Source organism: Mastigoproctus giganteus, chromosome 1 (genome assembly GCF_048544385.1).
Source record: "Mastigoproctus giganteus isolate SK-2022 chromosome 1, ASM4854438v1, whole genome shotgun sequence".
In the NCBI taxonomy this organism is placed as follows: domain Eukaryota; kingdom Metazoa; phylum Arthropoda; class Arachnida; order Uropygi; family Thelyphonidae; genus Mastigoproctus; species Mastigoproctus giganteus.
In genome coordinates this window covers 207,694,485-207,711,065 of record NC_143575.1, presented here as the reverse complement: position 1 = coordinate 207,711,065, position 16,581 = coordinate 207,694,485, and the positions used below count along the sequence as shown (strand labels likewise).

General features: G+C 35.2%; 1 protein-coding gene across 2 annotated transcripts in view; it reads right to left on the bottom strand.

Moving 5' to 3' along the window:
• Spec2 (CDC42 small effector protein Spec2) overlaps positions 1 to 12,099 on the bottom strand; it is a 59,792-nt gene extending 47,693 nt beyond the window's left edge. For both annotated transcript variants that reach the window (XM_090384112.1, XM_090384104.1), the window contains exon 1: positions 11,731 to 12,099. The gene's annotated coding sequence lies outside the window, so the exon portion shown is untranslated. The remainder of the gene's footprint in view (positions 1 to 11,730) is intronic.
• Between the last annotated feature and the right edge of the window lie 4,482 nt (positions 12,100 to 16,581).

Below are 16,581 nucleotides of genomic sequence, written 5' to 3'. Positions count from 1 at the left end.
AATTAGAGGGAACTTTGGTGACAAGTGAAAGCATTATTGCTTTCATTGACATGGGAGAATTTTTGTTTTGAGGGCAAGTTTTCCTTGCACAACCCCCTTCATCCCTTTTGAGGCAGATTTTCAAAGACGATTTGAATGTGGAATGCAGCTTTTACATAAGCTTAATTGATTGATTATGATTTAATTGGAGCATTAGTGTCTAAGGCTATTATACACCTTTCACATTAGCAGAAAAATTGAAGGTTACATTCATTGCTATAGGAAGCTCTATAAACAAACTAGCAGATGTCATTCAACATGTTCAAGCCAAGGAATCATCTACCAGCTCACTTTAGCACCTTAACTATCACTCTCTTTCTGTCATACCACATTTATTTTAATTTGTTACTGTTCACCATAAGAAATGTGTATACTGTACTTTACTTTCGTTTACTATTATTTGGTACACATATATATATATAATGAGCCAAATAATAGCAAAGGAAACACACATACACACAAGTCACTATATCTTTAAGTACTACTTTTGAATTAATGGAAAATGCACTGTACTTTCATTTAATGAATTCTTGCTTATCAAGCAAGTTTCAACAATGAATGAATGAGTGTGTGTGCAACAGGGATGCAAAACTTATAACCCCAAGAGCTGCATAAGATTTTTCAGATCAAGCTATTTCAAAATCAGTTAATAGCTTTGTTTTAACTATGAGGGGTATTCAATAAAGAAAAATCATAATTTTTCATGGACAACTGTACTGCTTGCTATTTCTAGCTGAGCTGTGAAATTTAAGATAAACTCAAGCTGCATTACATAGCAACTACTCAGATGACTTGTACACAGTGTGACCTTAGTGGTCAGTCAAGTTTATGCTTGTATGAAATGTTAAGAGGCTTATGGCAAATCTACGCTTTCATATAGCAGCGCACTCAGATAGTTTAGAATGTTTAAAGATGGATGTGATTCAATCACAAAAATCTGCAGTTCTGGAGCTCCAACCACTGCTGTCCTCACAAAAACCATAATCTCTGTAATCATGAGAGAAGATTGTTGTATAACAGAAAGGAAATTGGCAGAGATGTTGAGAATATCAGTAGGTGTTTGATGATATTACTACTGAAGCCCTCGTCATGGGTAGCACAGTTGAGAGAATCGCCGTCCTCCCCAACCGGGTGGAAAAGACCCGAGTTCAAATCCCGCTGATGACAGGAGGAATTTTTATGGGTCTTTTTCACAAAGTGACTGAGTCAATCGGGCTCAGGCAAGGATAGCATGGTTTTTTCTTCCAGAAAATAGGATTTTTCATCTGGTAAAACAGAAAATTTACCCCAGGACACAATTTATAGACAATATACACAGTACACATTGTAACATGGCTTTAGTCACCGATGCTCCAAAAAAAAAAAAATAAATAAATAAAATAATTAAATAAAAATCACGATTACTGAAGGTGTACAAGAATTACTGGTAGAAAAAGAGACTGGCAAAGGCGGATTTGGTGGAAATGGCATCGGAGTTAAAACCAAATCAATTCAGAAGATTGATAGTGCAGATGAAAATTCTAAACTTCCAAATTGTACACTAAAAAGCATATGGGAAGGCATAAAGTTAGCCTAGCAATTAGAATCTTATTTTTGGAATGAAGATTCTTGAATGAAAGGAGCCCAAATTTCAAAAGGGGGCTTCAAAAATACTTAGTTCCATACAATGAAATTCACAAAGATTTATTTGCAATTACTGATTTTTTAAAGAGAGCAGAATACACACGAAATCTAGAATGGTGTATTTTTGTTAGCTTTTAGAACGTAAACCCCTTTTTTGTACTTTTTTTTTAGTCCTGTACAACACAAATTCACCCAACATGACAGTTTATAGGAACCTAAGTACCATGTTATACGAGGGTTACCTGTATTCCTGGATTGTAAAACGTTAATTTCCCCCCCCCTTTTAATTATAACATGTAATAGATTTACAATACATGCACAATAATAATAATGACACACAAATATAGCTTATGGGTGTGGAGCAAATATGGTTGCAGATTTAAGCTATATATCTGCATTCCTCTCTGAAGTATTACAGCTATCCAAAAAACAGAATTCAGGTAATTATTGATACCTTTCAGTTTATCTGTCAGTATAGACACCTGCATGCATGGATAGTGTTACATCTCAGGTGCATTTAATTCTCAAATAACGTACCAACATACCTCAGTGGTTAAAAAAACTTTAACATGGTACTCAAGAAGTGTTTACGAAAACAAGTGGGGAATTCTATCACTAATATTAATTGCATTCATTTCATATTCCTTTTTATTGTTCCACTGAAATGCACTTAATATTATAAATATTTTTACTACGACTATAATTTTATAATATAGCAAAACTTAACTGCATAGTATAATATATAATGTAACTTTGTAGAATAATATATATTACTGTTGCATAATCTGTAAATAGTTAGAGTTATTACTGCATTTAGGTATCTATTAATTTAGCGTAGAAATTTCAAATTAACATTAGCATTACACTTGATCTTAGCCAAAAGGTCGATAAGCGATTAAGTTAAATTTAAATGGAAATCATACCTCACACTAGAGCAGTAAAACAAAGAGCTCAAGGTTTGAGTGCTATGGCTTGGGGAGAACTAAGGAGGTTAGTTCGCCTATGAAAATTGCTTTTATTTTTAAAAAAAAAGAGCTACTTTAGCATTAGTAGAGGCATATGATGCAAGAAAGCAAGCTTAGACATCAGCCAAAAAAAACCCCTTCCCATATGTTTGTCTAGTTCTGCCTCGAATTTATTTAAGCTATCAACGTCAACAACGAGATGGAAGTTTGTTCCAGCAATCGACCACCCACTGGCTAAAGGCAAACTTCCGCACATCTATTCTGCAGCTGTCCTTCCTCAATTTGAGTTTGTCTTTCAGGTGCACAATATGAGCAACAGGAAGGGAAGATCTCATCAGCACTGAGCCCGCTCAATCTATTCAAGACCTTATACACCTCAATCAGATCTCCTCACAGGTGTGTAAGTCTCCAGATGCTGCAATTTGCAGAACTTACACCTTTCCTAGTAAGAACACCCATCACCAGTCTTGTTGCCCTTCTCTGTACTCGTTCTAGCAACTCTACATCCTTCCTAAAATGAGGCTTCCAAACCTGTATGCTGTACTCAAGGCGTGGCCTGAGCATTGCCTTATACAAGAGGATAATCACCTCCTTATCCCTGATCACAAAATTCCTGTATATCATTAACAAGACCCCATTACCTACTCTGGCAGCCTGTCTGCATTGCTCAGAAAACTTCGTATCTGACTGCACAATTACCCCCAAGGTCTCTTTCATTCTCTACTACCATGAATGTAACACCACCCAGTTGGTACAATTCTCTGGGATTACTGCTACCCATATGCAGTACCTTGCATTTGTCAATGTTAAACTTCAGTTGCCACTTCTCAGCCCATCTGCTCAACTTTTCCAGATCCTGTTGCAGCAGCATACTGTCATTACTGTTATTAACAATCCTCCCAATTTTTGTATCATCTGCAAACTTTGACATTAAGCTTGGTATACCTCCATCAATATCATTGATAAATATACAAAACAACAATGGGCCCAACACCAAACGCTGGGGGGGGGGAGTACCACTAATAACATTAGTCCACAAAGAGCAGTATCCGTTGATTATACCACTGTCTTTTCCCACTCAACTATCCTTTTATCCATCGTAGCAACTTGCCCTTAATGCCATACTGCTCCAATTTATACAGTAGTCTTCCATGTGCAACAGTATCAAAAGCTTTCCTGAAATCAAAGTATATCAAAATTATTTTTTTGCATCCAGTTCCTTTGTGACCATGTCATAGTATCCAATCAAATTTGGTAAGACAAGACTTCCCCTTAACAAACCCATGCTGTGTCTGAATTACTATTGCTGTCTTGTCTAGATGATCCTGCAATGCTTCTTTAACCTTCTTGTTCAATGTTTGCAGAACTATCTGGAACAGGATATGATACAGCCAAAGGGAGGTGTGTGTGTGTGTGTGTGTGTGTGGTTCAAGGTGTGAGGAAATGAAGCATTAACTCAGCATTATGATGGATGTTTATAAGAGCTTGATCTAGGTTGGTACCCTTGAAGGAAATGTGGGTCCTATCTAGGGTTGCCAGATTTCTGTGACTGGATTAATGGACACTGAAAAATAATTAATGCTACCACTCTTCAACTCTCACTCCACCCCCAAAAAATAAAACTGAATGATTTTTTAGTTAAACATTTTGTTTATATTTTTGTTTAAAAATTATAGTTTTCATACTGACTATAAATATTTGCAAATTTTAGCTTAATTTAGAATTTAAAATATTTAATGGTAAACCATGGCTTTCTATGGGGAAGGATATGGATTGATATATAAGGATAATGAATAATATAAAAAGTACAAATTAATCCAAATATTTTAATGCAAGTTTAGTGCATTAATTGACATCAAGCAAAAGTAATTTTAAGTAGGTAAAAAAAAAAAATATATATATACACACACACACATACACACACACACATATATATATATATATATAGGTTTAATAGATAGAAATCATTCACATTGAACATATTTTGTACTACTTTGAGCAGTCTTAAGAACTTTGGCATCATTCATCTAATTCGACATCTACACAGTTATCTTTAAAAATCGAAGTAAAACATTAGTTTGCTTTTTGAGTGAAACTTAAAATCTATTTCGCCCATCCCTCCACTTAGGCCTCCGTAGCCGAGTGGGCAGGAGCGGGAGTGCAGTAGCACACACTCTTTGAGTAGACCGGGGTTCAAGCCCCTGCCTGCTGAATACGGTCGATCTGCCAATCCGCACTTGACCAGCGTGGCAGATTATGGTCCATTTCCCTCAGCATGAATTGTTGAGGAGGCTTCCATCCTGCAGTGGGTTGATAATGGCTGCACTTTACTTTTTTTTTTTTACTCCACTTAGAGTTCATTACGTTAAAATTTTTTTCTGAATTTCCCCGTCACTAAAAAAAAAAATGAAATGACCTTGAAAAGATTTAAAAGCTTAAAATCAACACTTTTCAAAATTAAATGCCATTGACTCAAAGTACTCGAACAAGTTTTAAAATTTTTCAGGGTTGACACAGTTTAATAATTTGTTTTCAGTACTGAAACCCCATCAAATAAATCATTCTTATCCAACTTTAGTTTTTCTATTAATTTAAAATATTATGCTACTTCAACAAATGAGTCACAATTAGGACAATCATTTTTAAAGCTTAATTTGCTGAGTTTCAAAAGGGGTATTTTCATTAAAATTAAATTTCTTTGCTAAATATTTTAATATGCTTGAAATCATTTATTACTGCGCTTTTAACTACAGGGTCTAATTTCTGAAAATGCTGATGAACCAGACACCCAAAAAATTCTTGATCAAGACGATTCTTCAGTGAAGAAAATTTTTAGATCATTATATAAAAAATATCACTGGCACACGTTTCATTCTTTCAAACTCTTTTATTGCTTTGCAAATTATTTCAATTGCATACATTGAGAAAAGAAAATATAATTCTATAATTATAGGTACTGCTGTTGAATTTTCGTTAAATTGAAGGATTTTAAAAAGCCGTTTGGAACAGTCTTTTGGTTTGCTTATAAAATAAAGGCTCAAAGCCTTCCATGAAAGCAAAATTTGTTCTATACATGGTTGCAAAGAAAGTCATCTAGTTGGTACGTGCCTTAAAATGTTTTGGCAAACTCATGAAATTCTTTAAGATTATCCCTTTTAGCTGGAAAAAAAAAAAAAAAAAAAAATGACCATATATTTTCATGAATATTTTCTATATCAATATCTAAATTACCGAAAGCATATTTAACTAAATTATGAATAATGTGTGCATGGCAGTTTGCTTTAATTATGTCTACATTTAATTTCTTAATATTTTGGAATAAGGATTTATTACTCCAAAAATTATAATTTGCATTGTCTGCACTGAAACTAGATACCCTTTGCCAATCCAATCCAAAATTACTCATTGAATTTTTTAGGCACTCAAAACATTCCATCTGCACTTTCATCAGCATTTTTAAAAAAATCAACTGAATAGTTTATAAGACCATATTCTTTGTTGAAGTACTAAATTGATAAATGAAACATTTTCATATTCTTTCCATTAGAAGCATCAACCTGTAAACAAAAAAAAAATAAAGGTGGATCATGTTTTAAATCATCCAAAACAATTTGCAATGCTTTTTTTTATCTAAAATATTACAAACAATGGCATCAGATTTAGTTATTCCAGATATTTTTGGTGCAATTTTTGAATCATTGTAAAATTTAAAGTTCAATTTCATTTCAATTATAAGAATGGTGATGCTTAATTGAATGATAAATGAATTATTTCAGCTGCAGTAACTAAATACTCTTCTTTCGTATTCTTTTTCACAAGAAACCTATCAAGAAGATTTAAAGAATTTGCCGCTTTATGAGCTTGAGTCTTTACGCTGAGTAACTGCTAAGGTGCCCATATAACCAACTTTAAATACATTTCTGCAAAGGTGACATCTTGCCTTGTGAGGATCATTTGTTGAAGCTAGCCATTCATATTCTTGCTCCCAATTTTTGTTATAAGAACAAAACCTCTACATCTTTTTTGGGGGGACCTTTCATTTTTGATGGCTAAAAAATAAAATATGTTTGTATATAACATGAAATATCTAGGTGCCTATAACCGTATAAATAAAATAGATAAATGTTTCTTTGTAAAGTTACAGGAAAAAAAAACAGTTTAAACAAAGCCATCGAACTTCATATTATAAAAAGTGACTTTTCCGATACCTATGATTTTATTATCTACCAGTTGCACGATTTTCATGAAAAAATTAGATCATGGCCACAGTGCAAGTTTTTATGCTTTGTCAAAAAAATATAATTTCATCAAGTATGAAGTTAAGTGCATGGTGTTCGTGAAACTATATATATGAGCCAGAGAGGCTATTATAGGTTAAGATTATCTCGTTATGATTCATTTCTCAGTGGCGGATTTTGCATTAGAGGGGATTTTTAACATATCCCCTGTTAAAGCTTTGAAATGAAATTGTAATTTTTTGTTGGTTTGGGGGGGGGGGGTCCCTGTGCACGTGGAGTCTGAAGCATATACCTATGCCTGTGCGGAAATCCGCCATTGCCATTACGAGGCACGGGCATTGAAAATAAGGGACAAATTGCATCCTTTCTTGTTTCAATAAAGGAAAAGGACAGTTTGGCTAAAACAAAGGATGTCTAGCAACCCTAGTCCTATCACACTCTTAGCTGTCCACCTCAAACCCAGAGCCTAAACTCATGCATTAGAAAACAGAGAGAGCCTGAAGAGAAGAAAGAACTAGTACCATAGGAGGTAGCTATTATCAGTGATTTTTTTTATCAGGGAAATGGAAAATACATTTCATAGAAACAATACATAGAATAGTAGTAGTAGGGTATGTCAGACAATAAATGATAGCTCACTAACTACATCAGCCATAGCGAACTATCATTCACTAATGACATTAAGAAAATGAGATATGAGGATTTATTTAATAGGTACAATGTTGAGAAAAAGTCAAGAGTTGGGGTTAAATTTTAGTGACCGCAAATTGGCCAGGACGTGGTAGGATAGAGTATATGATGAGCAACTTCTCAATCATTTCACTCATGGAGAGACTGGGCATGACTTTTGAAGTAGAATTTTTCTCAGCATAGTCTCAGTGATTTTTAACAGGAGAGTATTTTTACAGAGATAGGATACACTTAAGTACAAGGGGTTGCAAGAATATTTGTCGATGTCATTGAGGAAGTGTTAGGCAAGTTAGAAAACTGCTACTTTTGTCTCTCTCTCATGGAATTTTTTTTTTTTTTTGGCTGGTGCAGCATAAGCTTCAGGCTTCCTTGCACCATGTAGCTAATAATAATAACTGCTGGCTTGGGGGAAGGGGGAGACAGACTAATAGACAGCTGCTGTAGGCAATGGTTTAAATGATTCTTGTGCAGCTTCTGTTGGAACATGTAGCAGCCTGGAAAGTAAGGTGGGGGAAAGGATTACAAGGAATGCTGGCACACCTCATGGGAAAAGCAATTAAATGGAATGTGTTAGCATTACTAGGAGCAAAAACAGGTATACATATACTTGCTTATAATCTAATGCTAAGAGTATGGTAAATCACTTTCAGGAATCTGAAGCATTGATTAGATCAAATGTGAACACTATGGATATCAGAAACACTGTGCAACTCTGACACAGTATGTAGAATTTGAATATGAAGTGTACATATACAGAAAGAGCAGATGGCAGTGGGGGGGCAGGCTGCTGGCATAGTTGCCATTGTAATGTTGATTCAGTTTGCTGTGACATGAGCATTGGAAAAACAAAATGAAGACAGGAGTATGTTATGGGACAAATGACTGTGATGAGTATAATGAAGAGCTATACAGATAGATTGGGACAATATCAAAATGTCTTACAATGGGAGACTTTCCAGATATTGTTGTTTGTTTATTTGGTTTTTTAGAAGCATTAGCAACTAAGGCCATATTGCTCCGGGATATGCGGTGGTCATTCCCTGACCTTTCCGTATTTGGTGGTGACGGGCTCGAACCCCGGTCTATTCCAGATATTGAATAGGACTTGTGAGCCTGTCACTCACACAGCAGCATAACCTTCCTGGATTTATTGGATGATGGCTTCTTACACCCGCATAAGAGGGGGAGGGAGGGAAAGCAATATTCTTAGATCTAATTATCAGCAGTGATTTCTTGCATTAAGAATCTACATTTAAAAGATCCACCAGGTGGCAGTAATCAGTGTCTGATGCAAGATTTGCTTAAAGATGTAACTGTCAAGGGTAAATGGGAAGGGATATTGCTTTCATAAAGTTGACTAAGCCTTAGTTTTTCAATTCTTTTTGGTGCAACCAACTAAAAATTCTAAATGTCAAAGTAATGAGACTGATGAGGGTACATAAGGCTTAATGTCCAAGTTTACATGTAATACAAAGGTTGGCAGCATAGCTAATGACAGTCATCAGGTTATGCTACTGCAACAAGATACAGAACAATTAGGCAGGTGGGCTGAGAAAAGCAATTGAGTTTTAATAATGACAAATGCAAGGTGCTGCATAGGGATATCAATGGTCCCAGAATGGCATATCACCTGGGTGATACACCATGCTGGATGATATTCAAGGTAATGGAGAACAAACAGGACTTAGGGGTAGTTGTACAGTCAGACACAAAGCTGCTGTGATAGCTATGGGGTTCTTTCAATGATATACAGGAATTTTGCCAGCAGGGAAGGGGAAATTATTATCCAGTCATGGAGGGCAATAGTTGAGAAGCATCTTGAGTACTGTAGCGCTGTTGGAATTGTTTCAGAAAAGAGCAACGATATTACTGAGGGAAACAAAAGGGTACTCTTAAAAAAAAAAAATAAAAAAATATGAGTACTGCAAATTGCAGTGTTCGAAACTAGGCACCTATGAGGAGCCCTGATTGAGGTATTTAGAACTTTTAATAAATTGATTAAGCTAAATTCTCATACCATCCTTAATCGAGTAACATATATAAAGGGGCACAGATTTAAAGTGCGAAAGGATGACTGCAGGATGGATTTGTGAAAATTAGCTTTCAGGTGGGGTAAATTATTGTTGTAACAGATCTCCACCTGTTTTTTTTTTTTTTTGTGGTAGGCAGTTTTAATAAAGTTGAGGAAGGACTAGACAAATAATTATTACAAGCAATAAATAGGTTGTGTGGGGCTTTTTTTTTTTTTTTTGTTTTTGTTTCCTTGCATCACTTGCCTTTACTAATACTAACTTTGCAATTCAGCATGGTTTCCCAATGCAAGCTAATCCTGGAAGGAGACAAGAGTCCTACATTCAGAAAATTTTTAGAAATTACAACATCAGATATGCCAAATGAAAGTCATTTTCATATTACATGAAAGGGGGGGGGTGAATTTTTAAACATTTTTAAATATTTCTTATTCAGTTTTTTTTTTTCTCGCTGATTACCGAAACTACATGGACTCTAAATATAAAATACAATTTTAATATTACTAACAACTTTTTTTCAAAAATACGATTCCTGAGAAATGCACATTTTTCAGCCATTAAACACCAACTTCAAAAGCAAACAGTAAAAAAATAAACAAATATTTCACAATGAATTTTTTCCTGCTAGCAGAGAATGGCATATTCTTTCATAATTTATAATATAAAATTCATATCTACAGTAGTTATTTTTTTATAAATTTTTTTAATAAAAAAAAAAAACTTTCAAAACAATGACACAGCAGCATATCAAGCAATAATTTTTACAAAAAATGAAATATTATTATTAGCCATATGGTGCAAGGAAATCTGCGGCTTATGCTGCATCAGCAAAAAAAAAAAATTTGAGTACCCTGAGAGAGAGAATCACCAAAAGAAAGAATAATGATGATATCCAACTCAGGACTCTGGGTGTGTCAAACCCATACTCACCAAATGTGAACCCCTGGGTTTGATAGGAGAATAAATGCATTTCATAGCAAACTGCTCCTTTTTTTTTTTTTTTTTTTTTTTGTTAGTTGTTGGCGCATCCAACTTCTGTGGCCATTATGCACCTCCCAAACGTTTTGCATTTTTACTCTAATCCAAGCCCGAGGCGGGATTCGAACCCGCGACTTTTGGGTTGCCAGGCAGGCACTTTACCCGGCAAACTGCTCATAGCTATGTACAAAACCAAGGCTACTGTCTCCCTGTACAATAACTTTTAATAGGTTTTGTATGCCTGAAACTTTCGTGGAAAGTGTCTTCTTACCCACCAATGAGGCACCAACATTTTGAAGACTACTTTCTAAAGTTGCTTCCAAGAGTCGGGAAATCATTGCCTCACAAAGACACTATTTCAAAAGGGAATGAAGTTGGCCACCCTATAAGTGTGCTTAGTCATATGGTAACAGCCCCTGGGTATTTTTCGAACATACATTGTATTTTATAAGATGGATACAAGTTTTTCTGAAATATGTCTTCTGTCAGACTGGTTTCAATTTTTATAGAACGAAAGCTTGCTGAAAAATATTCCACAAGATTAGGTTAGTGTGATTCACTAACACAAAAAACGTTTTCTGAAATGCCAGTGTAGTATTTATTCCTTTAAAGCATGCTGATATCAACACACTAGTTCTCAAACATTAACTGAAAATAATAATTATAATATATAATAATGAATTATCAACTTTTTATAAAGAGTGCAAAAGAAACTATTTCCATTATCACGACACATCACGATAACTGCTATAGATATTTATTTAAGCCTAAAGTGAATTTATATCACAGAAATTAATTTCATTACAGGATTCATTTCAAAATATTTGTAATTTACAATTTGTAATTGCTAGGTTGCTTTAATTTACAAATAATGAAAGCAGACAAAAAAAAAAAAAAAAAAAAATTAAAGGCATGAATACTGCTTTAACGTAAACTAAGTTGAATGAAATCCATTCCCAAACTCCTAATAAATCAAAAGTAAGGAAAAATTCGGTATGCTAACAATGCCTCCAGTGTATTCCTTTTTTTTAGCTAAACCGATGCCATCACATTGCTAGCCATAATGAGATTTTTGAGGATTTAACATGTTTAAAAATAAAACATAAAATAATTTTAAAAAATCAAGAAAACGTCAACGTGCCTCACGAACTAATACATTTCACTTACCGATTTTTTTGTGCTCTGCTATCGAAGTTACCTTCAATATACCAATTTCCAAAAAAGCTTAGATGAACGGACTCACTTCCCGTTGCGTCTGAATATCAAATACCTACAGTGAACAGATCATATTAATGAATTAACTTTTGGATATATTCAACATATATAAGAACACTCAAATGACGGCACTGGCTGAAGGAAAAGGAGCTTCCGCTCTACTTATAGTGACAAATCTTATACCAACGACCCTAAGAACAATAGTCGATAAAAAAATACTTCTCACTGTCACACTATATTCATGTCAGAGGTAAAACCAATAAGACAGGCGCTATAATAATCACAAAATTGAACTAAACAAAATATTTGACAATCCCCAACTTTTCGGATGAATACAACTACTTCCTTCTTGCGATACTGACATCCTCTAGTGGAATAAAACAAAAAATCAGTTCGGATAAAATCAATACATTACTATATAACAAAAATAATTTCTTAAACAAATGATAAATATTCTTCTAATTAATGAATGAATATTAATATAGGTGTGTGTATATATAATTCCAAGAATTGATTTAGGAAGCATTTGAGACGAAAGTCCTTCAGTTACAGAGATAACAGTGATTAAAGTTTAGTGACATCACTTCCTGTTTATCAGAGATATTAAAAGTTGAAAAAAAAAGAAAAAAAAAAAGGTAGTTTTAACAATTAAGCACTTTACACGAAGATAATTATAGAAAGAAATGAGTGAATAAATCTTTATAGGAAATACTTTATTAATTTTTTGCCAACGTTTCGACAATTTTGAAATATCGGTACTTAAAATAGGAAAATGGCGTTAATTTTATGATTGATTCGCGGTTTTTCTGAAAGACCACAGTTTCTGGAACAGAGACCAAAACAGTGCCCTCGTGGGTTGCGCATTTGGTAGAATCATCGCCCACCAGGTGAGGAAAAAACTGACTTCGAATCTCGTCAATGACACGAGGAAATTTATGAGACTTTTTTCGCAACGCGGCTGAATTAGTCAGGCTCAGGAGAGGGTATCATGGTTTTCTCCTGGAAACAGATTTTTCGTCAAGCAAGCAGCAAATCGACCACAGAACACACGAAATTTACAGATGTATTATGTACGACGCAATGTGGTCTATGTTGCAGTGTTTTTGGCTGATTGGATTGATTGTAAGCACTTCAGTCAAATCAACTGACACAGTGCAATACTCAAGGCACATATACTAACTGGGCCACATTGTGAAAAATACAACAAAACACTCGTTTGGTCTTGATGGGAATCGCGAGGTACAATATGAAGCCCAGATAATCCTAAATCAGTTCTTTAATGCATATAAATACTCTACTTTTGAATCTGCTTTGAATACTGAAATACCAATATTAACAAATAGATTCCAGCCCTTATCTGTAATTAATAATATAAAAGTACAAGAGGAAAATCAGTTACATAACCTTATACCATCAAAAAATAGCAATGTGATAAAAATATATATTTTTTATTTCGTTTCCATACATAGAACAATGGCATATCCAGTTGAACAAACTTTTCAAAGATATAGAATTCAAAATATTATCAAAACCCATGAGGAAACTACATGCAATCCTTTACAATCACTCTGTTTAACCTTCCTTTGCTTTCTAAACAAATGATTTATTCTATAATATATCCTGTAAAAACTGTGATTCTTCATATCAAGGTTCAAGGCCTTACACATTTGATACGAGGATAAAACAACATACAGCATCTGTTCGTGCTTCTCGTCCCACTGCATCCGAATTAGCTTTCCACGAAATTAAGGAAGGACATACTTTCCTGTTTAATGAAGCAAAGATTCTTAATATTCAGCATAATTATAGGAAATTATTAATAGCAGAAACCCTTGAAATTAAATTGCATCAAAACTCGATTAATGAGCGTCTCCCCTATTCCATTTCGGACCTTGGTCTTTCATACGCATGCACCAAGAAAGCAACTAATCTCTCACCTTTAAATTCTGTCACACATTTCGCGTTGTACTACCCTATGATCATGACCATTATCGAAAAGTTTTGTCCACTTCAGGATAATGTTATAATTATATTTTATTCGTATTCGTTTTTAGTTATGATGCTAATGTCTTTCACTCGTAAATATTGGTTGGTTGATGATTTAATGTATTTTGGGGCCAGGTCTGGAGCTCTAAAACTATTGATATAGATATATTTTATCATCGATTTTCCTTCGGGTGTAAGAATACATTTAAGTTATTTTACTAAATTCATTTGGATAATAGAGAGTGTCGTATTGAAGAGTTATACATATAATTATTCAGGTAATCTTCTTAGTCTTTTGTTAATATGAGGTACAATATAAGCGTTTCAAGAACTTTTGGGTTCCCGATGTAATTGGAAAAGTGGTCCACTAGACCTTATTGCGCCTAGGTCTAGGAAAATTCACCGAAACAATTCATAGAAAACAAAGTTCACCAAAAAATAAATTAGAATCAGTAACACAGTAATAATGTTTATTTTTACTCTAGAGCCTGTTATATTCATTTCACCGAGATGACAAAAAATAAATTTTATTCAAATATATAAGCCATTCTTCACATTGCAAATACAGGGTAGTATTTTAAAAGACAAATCTTTCCATAAGATCCGCAGTTTTATAGAATTTTTATTGTTAAGAACTGCGTAAAACAGATTCTGAAGTTGATCGTAATTTAATATTTTCAGTACAACGAAACCTTCAATTATTAGCACAGTCCCAGCACTGATATCCAGACGATAGGTTTAAAACTGTTTCTCCTCTTTTTCCTCAGCAAAACACGTTTCACGGTTTAAGAAATAATTATGTTATTACTTTATTATTTGCATTATTACCCGACAAATCTGAAAACACTTACGTTCGGATGTCCCAAAAATTAAGAAAATTAATGCCATTTGCATCACCACAAACAATGACAAATTTTGAGACAGGATTTATAAATGCTGTTAAAATTGAACTGCGAAGGGGAAGATAACAAGGATTTGGTTGTTTTTTTTTTTTTCACTTTTGCCAAATATATATATAGAAAAATTCAGCAAAATGGATTAAAGAAAAAAGTACAATACTGATGCTGTTTTGCATTATGTCTTAATATGTTGCCGGCTTTACCTTTCGTGTGCCTCCAATATATGTTGAAAACGTCTTTGAAATACTATATTGTGTGATGGCAATGTATTGCCACCAGTCATTGTGAGAATATTTCAATGTGAAGAATATTTATACAGGGTGTCTCAAAATTACATAGCATAACTTCAGGAATGAGTTCCTCATTCTGCTTCAGTAATACAGACGGGTACTGTAACGCCTACGTTACATGCGCTTCGACTGGTAAGGCTGAAGCGCATGTAATGTAATGATATTGGATGTGCTCAGATCTGGCATAATCCAGCTCTTAGCACATCCAAGATCACTGCCTTCAAGATATTCATTTCTCTGATTACCTTTTTAACCAAAGAAACTACTTCTCTGCTATGGGTAGCAATGAGAGAGAGAGAGAGAGAGAGAGAGAGAGAGAGAGAGAGAGAGAGAGAGAGAGAGAGAGAGAGAGAATCTTTATTGCCCTTCACGGCCATAAAGCCAGGGGTTTACAGCCTCCCGATACTTCCGGGATACTCGAACAATTATTTACAAAAAAGGTAATTATACAAATGAAAACATATTTTAATACAACGGGGAGAACTCCTCAAGAGAGTTAGGTCTGATCGAGCTGGTTTAACATCGAGATAAGAGCACCAGCTCAATCAGACAGGAGCAGATGCAAGATACACATCAGTCATTGCTGATTAGTCCTGCTAGTCAATTTTTTTCCGGTATGTCCGGTCAACGGCGAATTTGTTCAGGTCGGCGTCAACTGCCTGGGTCTGCTGGAGCATCTGCTGAGGGAGGAAGCTGTCCGAGAGATGGAGTCGTGCTGAACGCGAGTAGAGCTCGGGATTGGCCCTAATGATAGCAGAGGGAATCCTCCAGCCACAGGTATCCCAGAAGGAAGGTGTTGCAATTATGCCTGTTATCATCTTGACTGTTGCTAGGAGGCGTTGGTCGTCGATTAAGGTGTGAAGTGGAATTCTAAGACAGTCGGCAAGTTGCGTGGTGCGAATCAGAGCTGGAAGGTTGGGCTTCCTGTTGGCCCACTTTAGGAGCCATAATTATGTGGCAAAGAGTGGTTTCTTTATGGACGATGCCGCTAACGCCTAAATTTCAGCGGCATAAAGTAAAAGTGGAAAGATAACTGTTCTTATGTACTGCACTGTTGTCTTTTTATCGGTGATGTGTAGAAGATGTTGTTTTGCTATCCATTGGAGTCTTGAAGCACGTGTGAGGAGCCATTTCTATGTGGGAGTTAAATCGAAGTTTGGAGTCGAATACAATGCTTAGATCACGATGGTTGGACACAATTGGGATGAGGGCGTTGCCGACTGAAGGCTGGAGAGACGAAGGAGTTTGCTTCAATGAATACACCATGAATTCTAACTTAGCAGGATTGATCTTGAGCCCACACTGGCAGAGGCAAGATGTGACTGCGGTGAGAGTGTTGTTAATTTCCGCTTTTATCAGATCTAGGTCTTGACTGGGAATGATGGGAGTGAGTATCTTGATATCATCCGCATAGCTCAGTAGACACCGAGTATGTGCAACCAGTGGGGAGATAATAGATGAAAACAGAATGCCCGAAAGGACCCCTCCTTGTGGGGCTCCTGCAGTGACAGATCTTGTAAGAGTGCGATCTCCTGTATGAAGCTTTATAACTCTGTCATGCAGAAGAGAGAAGAGAAAGCATAGTATGCTCCCTGTGATCTGGAAGTGGCATTCCAGGAGAGTGAGAA